This window comes from Gopherus flavomarginatus, chromosome 6 (assembly GCF_025201925.1).
Source record: "Gopherus flavomarginatus isolate rGopFla2 chromosome 6, rGopFla2.mat.asm, whole genome shotgun sequence".
In the NCBI taxonomy this organism is placed as follows: Eukaryota; Metazoa; Chordata; order Testudines; family Testudinidae; genus Gopherus; species Gopherus flavomarginatus.
Genome location: NC_066622.1, coordinates 80,125,271 through 80,136,300, shown reverse-complemented (window position 1 = coordinate 80,136,300; position 11,030 = coordinate 80,125,271). Strand labels below are relative to the sequence as shown.

The 11,030-nt window shown below is 41.6% G+C and overlaps 1 long non-coding RNA gene across 1 annotated transcript in view; it reads left to right on the top strand.

Moving 5' to 3' along the window:
* LOC127054338 (uncharacterized) overlaps positions 1-10,475 on the top strand; it is a 788,041-nt gene extending 777,566 nt beyond the window's left edge. The window contains exon 2 of the long non-coding RNA XR_007775231.1: positions 8,595-10,475. This is a non-coding gene — a long non-coding RNA (uncharacterized LOC127054338). The remainder of the gene's footprint in view (positions 1-8,594) is intronic.
* The last annotated feature ends 555 nt before the right edge of the window (positions 10,476-11,030 follow it).

The window sequence follows — 11,030 nt, the reverse complement described above, 5'->3', positions numbered from 1 at the left end:
ATTAGCAATCTACCCACTAAGAGCTAAACAGAGGCCATCAACTAATTTCCCGAGTCCCAGAACAACCATCCGATGATACACACTTGGAGCACTAAGATGTGAAATGCAATTAAATTGGTTATTACCACATGCATTGGGTAGTGTGATGAGCCACAAGGTCAGAGAAGAAAAGTAATTAGCTACTCATGATGTACAGCAACCCTTTAGAAATGCATTGACTGGAACATATTATTACCTATTATGAAACAGTATTTATAAATAGAAATAAGTAGAACAGTCACACCCAGGTGTGTAATGTGACTGTGACATCACAGACATCCAGAAGGCTCCACAGGTGCCCAGGATACTAGAGTGCTTTCCTAATCCTATGTAGTTTCCTGTTGTTACCTAAGAGACTATTACAATGATACAGTATGTCATTATACTATGTCATGATGCACCAGGTTATGCTGGTTTATAAAGGAAAGTTGTGTTTCTGTTTAGTAAGATTAACAATTTACAAAATAACAAAAAGCCACCGTCTGGCAACTTAGTTGCAGTTCCTCACCCTAAATTAGTAACATTTAGTTCAACAATATTTACAAATACATTACTAACTCTTTTTTAGCAAATTTCAGCCATTATTTTAGAATTACTCCCATTGAGTTTCTGTATTCTGTTCATTTGCCAAAATTTCAAAATCTCCTGCTACTACAAGCTCTCTTGGGACTCTGTTGTACTCTGTTGAAATCAAAGGCAACATTTCCAATAATTCTCACTGGTAGCAGGATGCAGTCTTTAGTAAATCATTCCCCCACTTTCTTTTTCTCTTTTTTGCAGTACAGTTTCTATAAAGGGAAACAGTGATTCTTAGACCTGCTAGAGTTCTTTGAAAAAATTTAATAAAGTAATAGCTAAAGATAACTTGACATAATTTACCTGAAGTTTCAAAAAGCTGTCAACAAAGTTTCTTTCAAAGTCACTCTGAAGAAAAAGATAACCATGGGATAAGTGGTAAGGATACAATATAAAACTGTGAAGGATTAACCAACTGAGAAATCCCTTATGAGCACATTTGGTCAAATTCAACTGGTTCACTGCCAGTTTCTTCAAGGCATGTATTCCCAGATACCATCATATAATGTAAAGTAAGTGAAGGGGCACCAGAGTGAATTTGGCTCATTGAGTCAAATGCAATACTACAGTTGAACTCATGCAATGGCAGGTAAGTAAACTTCATACTCCTCCTCCATAAGACAAGCCATACTGGGTTAGACCAGTTGTCCATCTAGCCCAATATCCTCTTCCAGCAGTGGCCAATGCCAGATGCTTCAAAGGGAATGAAAAGAACCGGGCAATTATCAAGCGAGCCATCCTCTGCCATCCAGTCCCACCCTTTGACAGAAGCTTAGGGACACTCAGATCATGGGATTGCATCCAGAACCATCTTATAGTGTTGACCTTCACAGCATCCCTTGGCAATGAGATGGTTGACTGTGTGTTGTGTGAAGAAGTACTGTCTTTTGTTTGTTTTAAACCTGCTGCCTATTAATTTCATGGGGTGACCCCTGATTGTTATGTTATGTAAAGGGGTAAATAGCACTTCCTTATTCATTTTCTCTACACAATTTATGATTTTGTAGACCTCTGTCATATTCCCTCCCCCCCCATTTGTTTCTTTTCTAAGCTTAACAGGCCCAGTCTTTTTAATCTCTTTTCCTATTGAAGTCGTTCCATACCCTTAATAATTTTTTTCCTTCTCTGTACCTTTTCCATTTCTAAAATATCTTTTTTGTGATGTGGTGACCAGAATTGCATGCAGTATTCAAGATATGGTCGTACCAGGTATTGGCAGTATGATATTTTCTGTCTTATTATCAATCCCTTTCCAAACATTGAATGTCATCTGTCCTTTTGTTACCCAGTCACCCAGTTTTGTGAGATCCCTTTGTAATCTTCACAGTCTGCCTTGGACTTTACTATCTTGAGTAATTTTGTATCTGCAAACTTTGTCACCTCACTGTTTGCCCCTTTTTTCAGATCATTTCTGAATATGTTAAACAGCACTGATCCTTGTGGGACCTGCTATTCACCTCTCCTCACTCTGAAAATTGACCGTTTATTCCTATCCTTTGCTTCGTATCTTAACCAGTTACTGATCCATGAGAGGACCTTCCCTTATTCTACGACTGCTCAGTTTGCTTAAGAGCTTTTTGAATGGGACCTTGTCAAAGGCTTTCTGAAAGGTCAAGTACACTATATCCACTGGATCACTCTTGTCCACATGTTTGTTGACCCCTCAAAGAATTCTAATAGATTGGTAAGGCATGATTTCCCTTTACAAAAGCTGTGTTGGCTCTTCCCTAACAAATCATGTTCATCTAGGTGGTTGATAATTCTGTTCTTTGTTATAGTTTCAACCAATTTGCAAGGTACTGCAGTTAGGCTTATCAGCCTGTAATTGTCAGGATTGCCTCTGGAGCCTTTATTTAAATTGGTATCACATTAGCTATTTCCAGTCATCTGGTTCAGAAGCTGATTTAAGTGATGGGTTACATACATATCAGTTAGTAGTTCTGCAATATCATATTTGAATTCTGTTAGAACTCGTGGATGAATACCATCTGGCCCTGGTGACTTTACTGTTCAACTTACCAATTTGCTCCAAAACCACCTCTATTGATACCTCAGTCTGAGACAGTTGCTCAGATTTGTCACCTCCCTTACTAGAAACACACCGGATGCTTGCAGGTGGCATCATGTCTGGTTATGAGAGGCTCTGGGTGCTGGCCCCAACACCTATTATATACAGTAATTGAACCGCACACCATTTGGACCTAGTCTACCACCCTGGACCCATTTTTGACACTAAGAGGTAACCCATTAGCAAGAAAATTTTAATTGCTGCCACATGTTAGGCATATATGTGGTGGTTATTACCAAGGTGGATGTAGATCTGGAAATGATGCAGTTTTTCTTTATCACCTAATGTTTAAACATTATTGAGCACCAAGTCAGAAAAAAATCATAACATCACACAAAGGGCCATAACTCATAAAAACTTAGTTTAATTTTGGCCGAAATTGGCAGATAGCTTCTAAATACAATTTATAATGCAAATAAGTACTCAAAATAGTACATTTTTTGAAAGGTTTGGAAGTATTTAGCCCTGGGTAATATATTTTGTCCATTTTCCCATACTACTTTGTGTCCAGCTAAAGCAAAAGTCTGTAGTCATAGCACAGTATGAGCTTGTTTGTACCATGCAATGCATCAAAATATTTGTCATTATTTGTAGAATTGACTTATTTGAGAACAGTTTTTCCATCTGCTATTTTTATGAAGTTATGTAGATAATAAGACTCCTGCCACCTAATTATTGAACTTTTTTTTTGTTATCTGCTCAGCTGGAGTCATAACTCTAAAGCACACATAGTACACCTGTAATTATCTTCTTACTATCACTGAATAAAATGACAATACATGTAAGCTACTTATGTAACAGTAAAAACTCTTAATAGAAGAGCTGTAGAATGTCTTGTGTGAATATATCATGTGAATAACAAAATGTAACCATGTGTGGTTATGTAACACCTGTTGGGATGGTGCCGAATTGGTATGGCCATACTGAATGAATGATGAGAACATGGTTTGACGTGACTGAATTGCGAAAGAGGATTCTGGGAGCAGAATCCTTCTCTTAGCATCAGGCAGATGCCAGAGGTGAAACTGACTGGCTCCATGCTGCATGTATGATCAATACTGATCTTTGGGTCAGCAAATATATCCACTTGAAAGCAAGCAACACATGTAGAACATCCTGAGTGGAGTCTGGACTGACTGGGGCATCTGAACCCTATTGAAGGACAGCACACAGGGGGCTGAAGTGAATGACTGCTAAGGGAGTGAATGTGGGGTAATGTTCAGTAGGCATTACTCTGCAGTCTCCTCCTAAAGTATTAATTAGGTAAAAATTAGTAGCCACATGCCCACTGGGCATGCTTGTAAGACATGTGACCCCTCTGAGGAAAAAGTATAAAAATGAAGCAAATTAAATTACTGTTGGGAATTTCTTAATTAACACTTAAAGAAGCAACACTGGTAAACAGAGTAGCCAAAGCTCTGCTCTGTGGGCTCGAGTAGAACTGCAAATCAAAGGGGTTTCCAGGCAGCCAAGGCCTTGCCTTGAGGGAATCCGAGACAGACCAGAGGGCTGAGGAGACCAGATCTGGAGGGAAGAAGTCTTCCACAGAATTGGTAACCACCTTCTCTGTCTGCCAAGCAGGAACTGTGTGAGGCTAGCACAGGGCCTGTTTGTGTATGTTTGTGAAAGAGAGTCTCACTAAGAGGAATGTATAGCTCTTACTGTATGGTTCTTTAATGTCTAACATAGGAGTTATGTGCTTAATGTAACCTTTACCGTTTGTGTAATTCCTTCTCAAATAAACTGCAGTTTATGCAAGTTAATTACTGTGGACCTTTTTCACTGGTATGACAGTAATCTGCTCTGGCAGGAGCCATTAAAGATCCAATTAGGGGTAGTAGCTCCTGGTGCCAACAACCCCTACATATAACTATGAGCTACTGAATGTCTAATGCGACACATCCTCGACCTATATTTACTCACAAAAATAGTCACAGTAATTTGCAGATAGTTGAAACATTTCTACTCACCCTCCGAACCTGTGTCTAATGAGTACATACACTTGTCACTGTCGCAATTGCATACATCAGAATATACCAAATCTTCCCTGTGACATTTGCATCTCTTGTTTCACAGGTACTCGCACAGCCACACTGCACAAAGGTGGGGATGGCTTTTGGAACAGGTGGCAGTGTGACAGATTTTCGTTACCAATCTGCCTGATCAGGCTGACACCGCAGGATCGTTTGGAGAGGAGATGACATAACACACCAAGTGTTTAAATTTTAAAGCTTTATTAATAAAATAAGAAAAATACAGCAGAGTGTGCTGGGAACACTCCCACGTCACTCAAGGGAAGAAAGAAAGCATTAGAGCCCCAAGCCCTAACCCACTTTCATACTCACACCCGCACTACCCAAAGCTGGCCATGCCTGGGTACAACATAAGAAGAAGAGAGGAATGGGGTTGACGGGAGTTCTTGTCCTGGGCCCAGGTCGTCTGGGGGATCCACTGTAATCTCCGAATTGCTCCAGCTCTCAGGAGGGTTTTAAGTCCTGGGCTCCTTTGGGAGTGTTCCATTCCGCGACCTCTGTTCCTGGTGCTCCTTGTGCCAGTCCAAATCACTTTCTGTGGTCTCTTTCCCTTTCCCAAAACATCTCGGCTCCAGAGACTGTTTTCTTTTCTGTCGTGGCCTTCACTGATCTCGCTGTTATCTTTGCAGGTCTGTGTCTCACTTAGTTCTTCTTTTCTCACTGCTGGTTCGGGTGGTTGGACTTCCCCCCCTTCTGTTTTGGTGGGTAACAGCTGGCCTTGGGCTGGAGTTCTTATCTTTGAACTGAGATTGTTAATTGCAGTGTTGAGTTAACCCGTTCTCTGCTCTTTTCTTTTTCTTCTCCCCCCCTTTTCAGCCTCTTGTGACCTACAAAGAAACATTCCACTCTCCACTCACACATCTTTAACCCTCCCCAAAATGCTTTGCGATGCTTGCAACAGCGTTAGCAGTATACAGTGCTGATCTGCCTTCCCAGGGGACTCCCTAAGGGGAGGGGACCATTGAGTTGTGACAGCAGCACCCTTATTTTAGGAACAAGATGTCCTGAGCTATCTATCACCTATCTGTTGTTGACAGGGGACACTTGAGAATACTGAACTGTTGCATGAGTCTATATATATGACTGATAATTTGCACGTTTCAGGTACTGCTTGAAGGAGTCCATTGTCGGTGGCAGTTTCTCACTTGTTTTGTTTTTCTTAGCAAACAAATCATAGTACACATTATCCAAAAATGTGTGTTTCTTACTACAGTATAGCAAAGATACCAGGGGTACGAATAGACAGAAGCAGTCTGAGATGTACTGCTTCCAAGATGCTTCAAACCCTCCGTTAGCTCTGGGTGTTCATCTGCTGTCTTCAGCCATCTTTTTTTCCCATGCCAATGAAAGCTGAAGTAGAATCACATCCGTTGACTGCATGAATGTTTGGCAGCATAAGACATGTCCATTCTTAGCTCCGTAGCCACTCCATGCATGGGAATGAATCCCTTCTTTTGGCCAAAACCTCTTCTGAATAGATATGTACCCCAGAAACAGAGCAATATCTTGGGCACATAGATGCAACATCCAAGTCCAGTCTACACATTAGCACCCTGTTTACTCTGACAGTTTGCTTTGTGCGAATGTGCAAAAATAGGCATGAATCTGCTTCCTCATGAACTGCCTCGAGTTCTGCTATTGCAGAATGGTTGCCAGGCACTATTTTCACTGCTCATGCAATGTCGAAAACCCAACAGCAAGGTATACTTCACAATGAGGTGACAATCTCCATTCATACTCCGTGACCCAGTCACTGAGCTGAAAATTTGCACTGTTTGGTTTATTCTTTGAATCTGATATCTTCAAATGTTGCTTTGATATGACAGAAAACAAAGTGGGGTTCTGAACGTCTTGCGTTTGGACAATGCGGGCTCTCTCTCACCAGATTTGATTGATTCTTCATTGGCGTAATTGTCACCACCCAACAGCAGTGTATTAACATTTTAGTCCAAGGATAATGGTCAGCAGCTGATTGGACAGTTCCCCAAAAGTTTTATATATTACAGTATTAGTGCACATCATCTGCAGGTGATCATGAGGTCAATAATAGCTGATGTTGGTTCACTGGATGGTGGTAGCTCAAACACTGACAGATTTTTCTCCTGCTAAGACAGTGTTGCTTTTTTGAGTCTTTCTTAGAGATCCATTCAAGTTGAAGAGGGAAAGGTGCCAACTTATATTTTATCAGACCTTGGCTGTCAACATCTCAGGACTGGGAAATAACTGTCAGCTGTTATTTCTTGTGCTCTCTGCTGCAGATGAAACTCCTAAACAAGAAACTGTAAACACTGTGACTGAAAGAATGACAAATCCTTTTAGCATTGAACCCGGAACGATCCCAGGCAACAGATTGTCACTTGTGGACACTGCATCGTCTACTGTGACCACACTTGAAATTGCAGAAAGTTTGTGCATGATAAGAGAGAATGGCACACAAGGAATGTGAAATAGTTTTTAACCAGCAGGCCGCAAAGGGGTGAGGGAGACGTCTTTGATTCCATAAAAAGACATAATCTCAAATCATTTGAAAATCTCAACAAAACAATCAAACAAAAGTAGAAGCAGATAGCACAAGAAATAATTTCTGAACAAGGACTGTGAGAAGCATCAACATCTTTGCATGAAAGATAAACCTCTGACCAAGTATTACCAGACAGCACATTTTAAGCCAGCTGTAACAGCTATGACATAACAAATGTGCAGAACGCAGCCTTCAGTACCAGATCTCCACAAAGAAGCTACCACAAAGTGCTTGATAGCCACATCATGCCATACACCACCGAAGGGGCAGGCAGTCCAGTATACTACTCCTTGACTATCAGCTAGAGCGTGATTTCTATCCATCGTCTGCTACATTTATACAAATCACATGACCATAATGGAGGTCAAATGGAATAATCTCTGCAAATGTCTCATGCTCCACGGACTTGTTTTGTCTCTCTCTGCTATTATGTAATCCATCAGTAGCTGGGAAAAACTGATTACATCAGTGGTACCCAACACGTGCCCGCGGGCGCCATGGTGCCCGCTGGGGCATTTATGTGCACCTGTCTATTGCCTAGCAGGGGAGAGAAGCCGCGGCCCCGTGTCTGTTGGGGACAGGGAACTCCGGGGCTGCAGGCTGCAGTGTCCTCTGTCCCAGGCAGGCGTGCAGCCTGCAGCCCCAGAGTACTGTGTCCCCAGCAGGCACGGGCAGTGGCTTCTCTCCCCTGTTGGGCACTAGGCAGGACCTGTGTTCTCCGTCCCTGGCAGGGGCGGGGCCACTGCTTCTCTCTGGCTTTGAAGCCGCAGCCCCGTGCCTGTCAGGGACATAGAACACCAGCGCCTGCAGCCCCGGAGTTCTCTGTCCCTGGCAGGTGTAGGGCCGCAGCTTCTCTCCAGCTTCTCCGGGGCTGCAGGCTGCGGGCGCTGGTGTTCTCTGTCCCCAGCAGGCTCCAGGCAACGGCTTCAAAGCCAGAGAGAAACAGCAGCCCCACCCCTGCCAGGGACAGAGAACTCCAGGGCTGCAGGCTTCATTCTATGTTAAATTAAGAATAATAAATATATTTGGCCTAGCAATTCAATGTTTTACTTTTTTTTAAAATAAATAAGATGAAAACTGTTTATGATATTTATTTTGTAAAAACTCCTTAATTTTTCTTACAGGTAGATAAAAAAGAGCAAATTCACATGGTAAGATGAAAGAGTAATTGCCGAATAATTTAATTAATACCTTTTACATGTAAAATTACCCTTTTTATGTTATGGATTCATATATTATGTAATATTAAATATGATTTTCGTATTATTTAGTGTACAAATACAAAATAAGCCTTGAAAAATTGTTGGCACCCGCCACACTCTTCTGAAAACATGCATGTGCTACTGGCCACAAAAAGGTTGGGGATCACTGCATTACATAGTTTTTCCATAACAGAAATGTTTCTGAATAGTTTTTTCCTTAGGTAATTTAAGTGTCCATAAGCTGCTGGAGTGATTGGGTATTGTTCGTGAAATCTGCCAGAGCATTTTAAACATCAAAAACATTTTATAATTAGGGGTTAAGGGCGTTTGTTGCATAACTTCATAAAAAGGAAGACAGAAAAACTTCTCAGATGAGTCCATTCTTCAAATGACGACAAATATTTTGATGTTTACCAGAAGCTGGGAATGGGCAATGGGATGGATCACTTGATGTTTACCTGTTCTATTCATTCCCTCTGAGGCATCTGGCATTGGCCACAATTGGAAGACAGGACACTGGGCTAAATGGACGATTGGTGTGATCCAGTGTGGCCATTCTTATGATATATTACGTGTTGCAAACAAGCTCATACTGTTGTGGGACCACAGACTTTTGCTTTAATTAAAAATATTTAATTTAAACATATAATCTCACCGTAGCTTACTTAGGGTGCAGTGCGTAAGGTTACATCTTCAGTGCAGTGACCCACATGGGCACAATAGCACATCACAAGACAGTGATGTAGCAGTTACTTTCAGATCTTTGCCAATATAGCCTTCCCCGAACACACAGCAGCTTGCGACGTTACTATATTTTAACAGTCAGGGAAATCTGTTGCCTGCATAGGACTGGAGAATTCACTCTACAGAGCTGGGGTGGGGAGATTTGAGGAGTTGGAAGCTTTTCAAGTAGGTACTGATTTTTCATCTGTCCTCCAACATAACTGGGTCTGCAACCCAGTCTTTCACAAAGCTTTAGCATAGCAAAGCTCCGAAGCTTCACCAAAAGCAGAACTTGTCCGTACCCCAAACCTGAATATTATGTTAGCCATTTTTTCCTTGGGGTAGGTCTTCACAGCAAAAGATGTGCACGGGCTGGCCTACCCAAGCTCACTTGAATTGAGCTTGCATGTGTAACACTGTTGTAAGAATAGGATTTCCTATAGCACTACAAGAATTAATGTATAATTTGATTTCATCCTGCTAGCCACCCTTTTTGAAAAGCAGAAAGAAATGACCTTCTGGGACTATGAGATTCTGTTTTCTCACGTGCATTACAAATTGGGCCCTCTTTAACTCTTTGTTTTAAGATTTAGTGAGTAAGAGACAGGATTCTCTATTATGTCTATGTTAAGTAGATTAGAGAAACATTGAAGGCCTGGGTCTCAATGTAAATTGTCTTGGTTATTGATTGTAATTTGCAATGCCTTTTTGCTCGATATAAAATACTACTGTTTGCATTTTCCATCTGTTTGTGTGAATGAGGAATGTATGCATTAGGAAAAGATAAGATGTGAAGGCCATTGTTATAGCCAGAGTCAAGGAAGAAGAAGTAAAGAGACTTTAAGGACATCAAAGAATCATCAACGCGCATCCATAATAAAGGGCAGATTGACGACCCTGAGGTGAAGGCTGGCACTCCTAAGGACAATTGATGAAATCAGAACAAAGGACAGGATGACCGTCTCAGAGGTGTATTGGAAAGTTTACACCAATTAAGAAGTAACCGATCACAAACTGACACAGCAAAATCCATAGACTTCAACAAAGGAAAAAACCCTATAAGAACATGGGACTTTGGGTTCATCTTGCCACACTCCAGGAGCATCGGAGCGCAACCAACAAGAGCCCAGCTCCACACTCGTGCTCAATCTAACTGACCATTAGATTGACTTGAGCTCCAACAAACTGGTAACTATGAACATCACTGGCAAGACTGTGTGTGTGTGTGTGTGTGTGTGTGTGTGTGTGACTGAAAAGCATATGCTAACTGTTGTATTTTCAATAAATGCTGCGTATTTGCCTTCCTCTATAAAGATCCCGTGTGCTTTGTATGAGCATAACACTGTGAGCAAAGACAGAGCAGAGTGGGCTTCAGAGTAGGCTAGTGGGCTAAACACGTATCCATTGTCTGTGCCAGGCTTATACTACCCGTTCTGCACTGTCTTCATGGTTGTTGTTACCCACGCTAGCTAGATTCAAACTAGCCAAGGTAGGCCAGTCTGTTCACAAATAGGACTCTGAAAAGGTAGCCTGCCCAAATGGCATCTCAGGGTTTCATATTTAACGTCTCCATGTTTTCCATATCACATTGCCCAGAAAGGAATTAATCTCAGTCTCTCCCAGTTGTGTTGGCTCTGCAGTACTAAAAACTTAGCTTTATCACCCAAGGGGATAAATCTGGTTTTGAATGCACAGGGGGAGCAGACCTGCCCCTAAATGGACACTGGGAGACGAGCTGTTGAGTGAGAAGTCACTATTTCTGCATTGTCTATTTAAAGCATAGGCCACACCTTAAACATTCCTTTCCCCCTTACAATATGGTTCTTCTCTAGCTGTGCGTTTTGCCAGTATGTTAATTGGGTGTTTTC